We start from the raw sequence: 6,498 nt of genomic DNA, 5'->3' as shown, positions 1-6,498 counted from the left end.
CCGTTATAATATTCTTTACTATAGATTCTCGCATTTACCCTACAATTGGTGTTCGGCTAACCGGTCTGTAGTTCCTTGTTTTCTCTCTCCCTCCATTTTTAAACAGTGGGGTTACATTTGCCACCGTGCAAACTGCAGGAACTGTTCCATAATCTGTAGATATTTGGAAGTTGTCAACCAATGCAAGCACTATTTCCATTGTAACTTTTTTTCGTACTCTGGTATTCAGATCATCAGGCCCTGGGGATTTATCGGCCTTCATTCCCATTAGTTTCCTCAGCACTATTTTCTTACAAATAATCATGTCCGTTAATTCCTCTTGCTCACTAGACTTTTGGTTCACAAGCATTTTTGGGATGTTATTTATGTCCTCCGTGAAGACAGAACCGAAGTATTTATTTAATTGTCCTTCCATTTCCTTGTTCCACGTTATAAATTCCACCGTTTCTGTCTTTAAAGGGCCAACATTTGTCTTCACTAATCTTTTCCTTTTTACGAACTTGTAGAATCTACTGCAGCCGGTTTTAATGTTCCTTGCAAGTTCACTCTTGTACTCTATTTCTCGCCTCTCAATCAATCTCTTGGCACATTTTTGCTGAATTCTAAATTGTTCCCCATCCTCAGGCTTGTACTTTTTCTGGCAACTTTGTATAATTCTTCTTTGAATCTAATACTATCCTTAATTTATTTTGTTAACCATGGTTGGGCCAGCATCCTTTTATTTACACCAGAAAGGAAAGTATAACTGCCGCAATTGATACATTCGTTCCTGAAATGTTTGTCATTGCCCATCCACCAACATGACGTTTATTGACTCTTCCCAATCTAACATACCCCATGCAATTCATTCCCCATGCATTCGTAGTTACCTTTGCTTAGATTTAGGACCATATATTCGGATTAGGCTACTTCATTTTCCATCTTAATAACGAGTTTAATCGAGTTATTGCCACTCTTCGCGAAATGACCCCAGACAACTTGACTTTTACTTAACCCCTTCTCATTACACAAGACCCAATCTAGGATATTCTGTTCCCTAGTACGCTCCGCAAAATACTGGGTTCAAAAAACAACTGGTCCAAACGCCAGGAATTCATCAGCCACGTTATTATTATTTTAATTTATATGGAGTTTAAAGTCACCTTCGATGATGGTAGCACCCTTGTTACATGCAGCTCTGATTTCCTGTTAATGTTATCCTCTACACTACCACAACTGTTTGGAGGCCTATGGACAACTCACACCAATCCTTTCGGGTCCTTCGTTCTCCTTAGCGCCATCCAACTGAATCTACATCTTGTCTTTCTGAGCCGAATACCTTTCTCATTATTGCACTGATATCATCCTTTACCAACAACGCAACACAATCCGCTCTTTATTTTTCCCTGTCATTTCTAAATACCGAATATCATTTGATAGTCAGTTCCCAACCCTGGTCACCGTGCAACCATATATCTGTAATTGCACCGATATTGTATCTGTTTACATCTTTTTGCGCTGTTAATTCTTCTATCTTATTACAGATGCTTCGTCCATTCAGATACAATACTTTTGGATTTGTCTTTTTAACATTATTAGAGATCGTAGCATTTTTTTGCACTATAGCTCGATTTATCTTATCGCTTTTTTTCTTATCAGGATCCTTTTTGTTCGTGCCACCTTTTGTTTCTATGCTCTGTCCCTTCTTGACATAATGTGGTTACATTACAACAATCACTTTCCGGCATTGCTTCATTTTCATTTCTCCTTCGCATTCTAGATTTCTCTGCACCACGACCTCCGCCCCCCCCCCCCGCGGTCCCACATCCGGAACCCCACTCCGCTCTCCCCTCAATAGAAAAAGTTGCATAGGATTAGGAAGAGGCCTTCAGACCAACCGACCTGTTATATAGGAACAGGTGGAGACTAATCAACCCCTAGAACCTGTTACATAGGACTAGGAGGATGACATTCTGTCCCTCAAACTATTGCACAGGAACATCCTGAGTCATTCAGCCCCTCTAGCACATTACACAGCCGGAGGCCTGTGGCACTGGACTCTTAATCCAGTGAGAGAAAATCATAGTCCACCAAGACAGCAGGACAATTTAAATTTAATTAAATACATCTAGAATTTTAAAAGTATTAATAATGTTGACCATTGACTCAACACACCCATCACGTTTAATAGTCTCCTTTAGTGAAGGAAATCTGCGGTCCTTACTGGTCTGGGCCCAAATCTGGCTCCAGATCCAGAGCAACGTGGTTGGCTCTTTACGGCCCTCTGAAAAGGCCCAGTGAGAAACTCATTTGCATAAGGTGGCGAACCATCCCCTTCACAAGGGCAATTAGCGAAGTGCAACAAAGGCTGCCCTTGCTAGCATTGTCCACATACAAGAATTAATAAAAGAAACAATAGGATCTCGAGATTGTTACACGGGAGAAAGAAGAACCGCAAGACAGGTCATAGAATGTGGAGTCAGGAGACAACTAGATAAATGCATAGCTAGCTGGCTTTAAGAAAGAAAGCAGAGAGTAGGGGTAAAAGTTAGCTTTTTGGAGTGGCAGAAGGTGGGTAGTGCTGATCCACAAGGATCGGTGCTGGGACCACAGTTGTTTACAATTTATATTAATGACTTCTCCCTGCGAATCAAAAACACAATTTCTCAATTTGCGGATGACGCCAAATTAGTTCAATAATCAATACTGAGGATGACTGCAACATATTCGGTCGCGCGAACCTGTTGCATAGATGAGGAGAAGGCAATGCCAAACCAACGAACCTGTTGCACAGAAAAAGTAGGAGGCAGTTGAGCCTCTCCAGTCTGTTACACAAGAACAGGAGAATGACATTAACCGCTTTCTAGCGATGTCAACATGCTTGAATGAATAAAATAAAAACATAGATTGTTATATGGTTACAAGAAGAGTTGGAAAGTGGGATTAAGCGGGATAGCAATTTTTGGACGGTGCGGTCACGCTGTGCCTAAGTGGCCTCCTTCCGTTCTGAAATGTTCTTCGAGTCCATGATAAAACATCCCTTTCAAACATAATGATTCGGGTCTGACAGGACATCCGTTTTAGACGGCGGATATTGATCCAGTGGCTGTGCAAGTTCGTCGACCTCAAACGTTCACTCTGTTTCTCTCTCTGCAGATTCTGCCTCAATCGTTGATTGTTTCAGGATTTCTTTTAGCTCAGATTACGCATCAACACTATTTTACTTTTGTATTGATGCACAATTTCCTCTGTCGCGCAAAGGATAGCACGTTAGATTTTTAATTCTTGGCATATTAAACATTCAAAATTTTTGGGCTCGACTCCCACCAGAGTCAGGATTTGAGCCTGGGCCGCACAGTGAACTTTGCATCAAAGCAATACTTCAGAGAAGACTCACTGTGGTCCCTGCACTTCCTGTTGCACAAGTGGCTCCAGTCCTTCCCAATTATCATCTGAATATTCTGCACAGTAACAGATGCAAGCAATCGAGCCTGTTACACAGGGACAGGTGGAGGCCAATGAGTCACTTAAACCCTCAAACCAATTGCAAAGGGCAGGACGAAACCATTCAGCTGTGTGCGCCTGTTTTATAAGAAATGTCGAACTCCATTCGGTCGCTCGAACCTTTCGCATAGTTGACCTTAAGGCAATGCCAAACCAATGAATCTGTTGATCAGAAATAGAAGGATGTCATTGAACCTCTCCAGTCTGTTGGACAAGGACAAGGGAAGGCCATTAACCAATCGAACCTGAGGCAGAGGACTGGCGGAAGCCATTCAGCTCCTTGAGTCTTATCTATAAGAAGAGTCGAAGTCCATTTAGCCATTCGAAAGGCTGAGGATGAGGCATTTGCGAAGCACGAACCAGTTACACAGGAACAAGAGGAGGCTAATCAATCTCCCGATCCTGTTGCGTAGGAACAGGGCACAAAAATCCTTCCCTCAACCTGTTGCAATGAATAGGGGGTGTCAGTCAGCCCCTTGAGCGCATTACATCGATGGAGGTCAATCATAGTAGCATGATGGTTATGTCACTGGACTAATAATCCAGAGAGAAGAAATCATAGTCCAGTACGAGAGTGGGGAAATTTAAATTCAATTAATTAAATCTGGAATTTTAAAAGTATCAATAATGATAACCATTGTAACAAACTCCTCATCTGGTTCACGTGTCTCCTTTCGGGAAATAATTCTGCCGTCCTTACCGGTCTGGGCAAACATGTGACTCCAAACCCACAGCAATGTTGTTGGCTCTGAACTGACCTCTGAAATGGCCTTGCGAGCCAGTCGGTTGCGTAAAATGAATCACCAACAATTTCACAAGGGCAGATGGAGATGGGCAACAAATCCGGCCCTTGCTGGCGGTGTCGACATGATTGAATGAATAAAATAAAAAAAATAGATTGTTACATCGGAACAAGAAATGCCTCAAGCCAGGTCAGAGAATGCGGAGTCAGGTGACAACTAGCAGAATGGTTAGCTAGCTGGCTTCAAGACAGAAATCAAAGAGTAATTATAAAACTTAGCGTTTCTTAGCCGCAGAAGGTGGTTCGTGGCGTTCCACAAGGATCGGTGCTGGGACCACTGATGTTCATAATTAATATTAAAGATTTAGACGTCGGAATAAAAAACACTATTTCTAAATGTGTGGGTGACACCAAATTAGGAGGGATAGTAAATACGGAGGTACAGTGCAGCAACTTACAAGAGGACATTATTAAACTTGCAGAATGGGCATATAATTGGCAAATGAATTTCAAACCATCTAAATGTGAGGTGTTACATTTAAGGAGGAGGCTTAGTGAGGTCAGTTATGATTGGAAGGTGCCAGTCTGGATGGTGTACAGGAACAAAGGGATATCGGAGTACAAATACAAATCTCCAAAAAATAACGGCATAAGTTAGCAAGGCCATAAAAATCAAACCAAACACGCTGATTTATTTCTAGACATAAAGAATTGAAAAGTAGCGACATTATGCTAAACCTGTATTTAACCTTCATCAGATCACGCTTAGAGTATTACGTACAGGTCTGGTCGTCACATTATAAAAAGGTCATAAAGGCATTTCAGAGGATGCAGTGAAGATTTTAAAGGATGATACCAGAACAGACAGCGTATACAAATCAGGAAAGGATGAACAGGCAGTGTCTCTTTTCTCTTGAAAAAGGAAGCCTGAGGCGTGACCTGATACAAACATTTAAAATTATGAAAGATTTTGATGGATTGGATACAGTTAGAATGTATCAACTTGTTGGGAACAGAATAACTAGACGCTATCAATATAAGATAGTCACCATGAAATCAAAATAGGGAATTCAGAAGAAACTTATTTTCCCAAAGAGTGGTGATATTGTGCAACTCGGTACCACAGGGAGTGGCTGAAGAGAATAGTATGGACGTATTTAAGGAGCGGCTGGACAGACATATGAGAGGGAAGGGATTAGAGCATTCGGCTGTTGAGGAATGTTAAGCGGAGACTCCAATGGAGCATAAAAGACTGGCTGAGGCGAATGGCCGGTTTCAGTGCTGTATATCCGATGTAATCCAATGCTTGACATGAGTGTACTTGACTTCATTCCCGCCACCACCTCAATGAGACCCCAACACTGCACGAGGTAGAAAACGCCATAAGAAAGCTAAAAAATAACAAGGCTACGGGGGCTGACGGAATCATTGCTGAGGCACTAAAGTATGGCGGTGAGGCACTGCTGGCGCGAATACTTGACCTTCTTTCTCTCATCTGGAGGGAGGAAAGCATGCCGGGAGATCTTAGTGATTCAGTGATCGTGAACATTTTTAATAAGGCGATAAGCAGCAACGAAAGGGGAATCTCCCTGCTATCAGCCACTTGGAAAGTCGTCGCTAGCATCCTCCTCAACTGACTTCTCCCTGTGGCCGAGGAGCTCCTCACGGAGTTGCAGAGCAGATTTCGTCCCCTCCGGGGAACAACGGACATGATTTTTTGCAGCACGACAGCTGCAGGAAAAATGCAGGAAAAATGGCCTTCTTCGACCTTACAAATGCCTTTCCCACTCTTAACCACGAGAGCTTAAGGAGTGTCCTCCTCCGTTTCGGACGGCCCCAAAAGTACGTCACCATCCTCCGCCTGCTCCACGATGACATGCAGGCCGTGATCATTACCAATGGATCCATCACAGACGCAATCCACTTCCGGACCGGGGGTCAAGCAGTCTGCGTCAACGCTCCAACCCTCTTCTCATTCTTCGTCGCTGCCATGTTCCACCTCACAGTCCACAAGCTCCCCGCTGGAGTGGAACTAAACTACAGAACCAGGGGAAACCTGTTCATCCTTCGCCATCCCTAGGCCAGGTCCAAGACCATCCCAACCTCTGTCGTGAGCTACAGTACGCGGATGACGCCTTCGTCTGTGCTCACACAGAGGCTCAACTCCAGCACACAGTCGAGGTATTTACTGAGGCACACGAAAGCATGGCGCTTGCGCTAAACATGAGTAAGACAAAGGTCCTCCACCAACCTGTCCTCGCTGCACAGCACTG

Source organism: Pristiophorus japonicus, unplaced genomic scaffold (assembly GCF_044704955.1).
Source record: "Pristiophorus japonicus isolate sPriJap1 unplaced genomic scaffold, sPriJap1.hap1 HAP1_SCAFFOLD_42, whole genome shotgun sequence".
Taxonomy (NCBI): domain Eukaryota; kingdom Metazoa; phylum Chordata; class Chondrichthyes; family Pristiophoridae; genus Pristiophorus; species Pristiophorus japonicus.
This window is presented reverse-complemented; position numbering follows the sequence as displayed.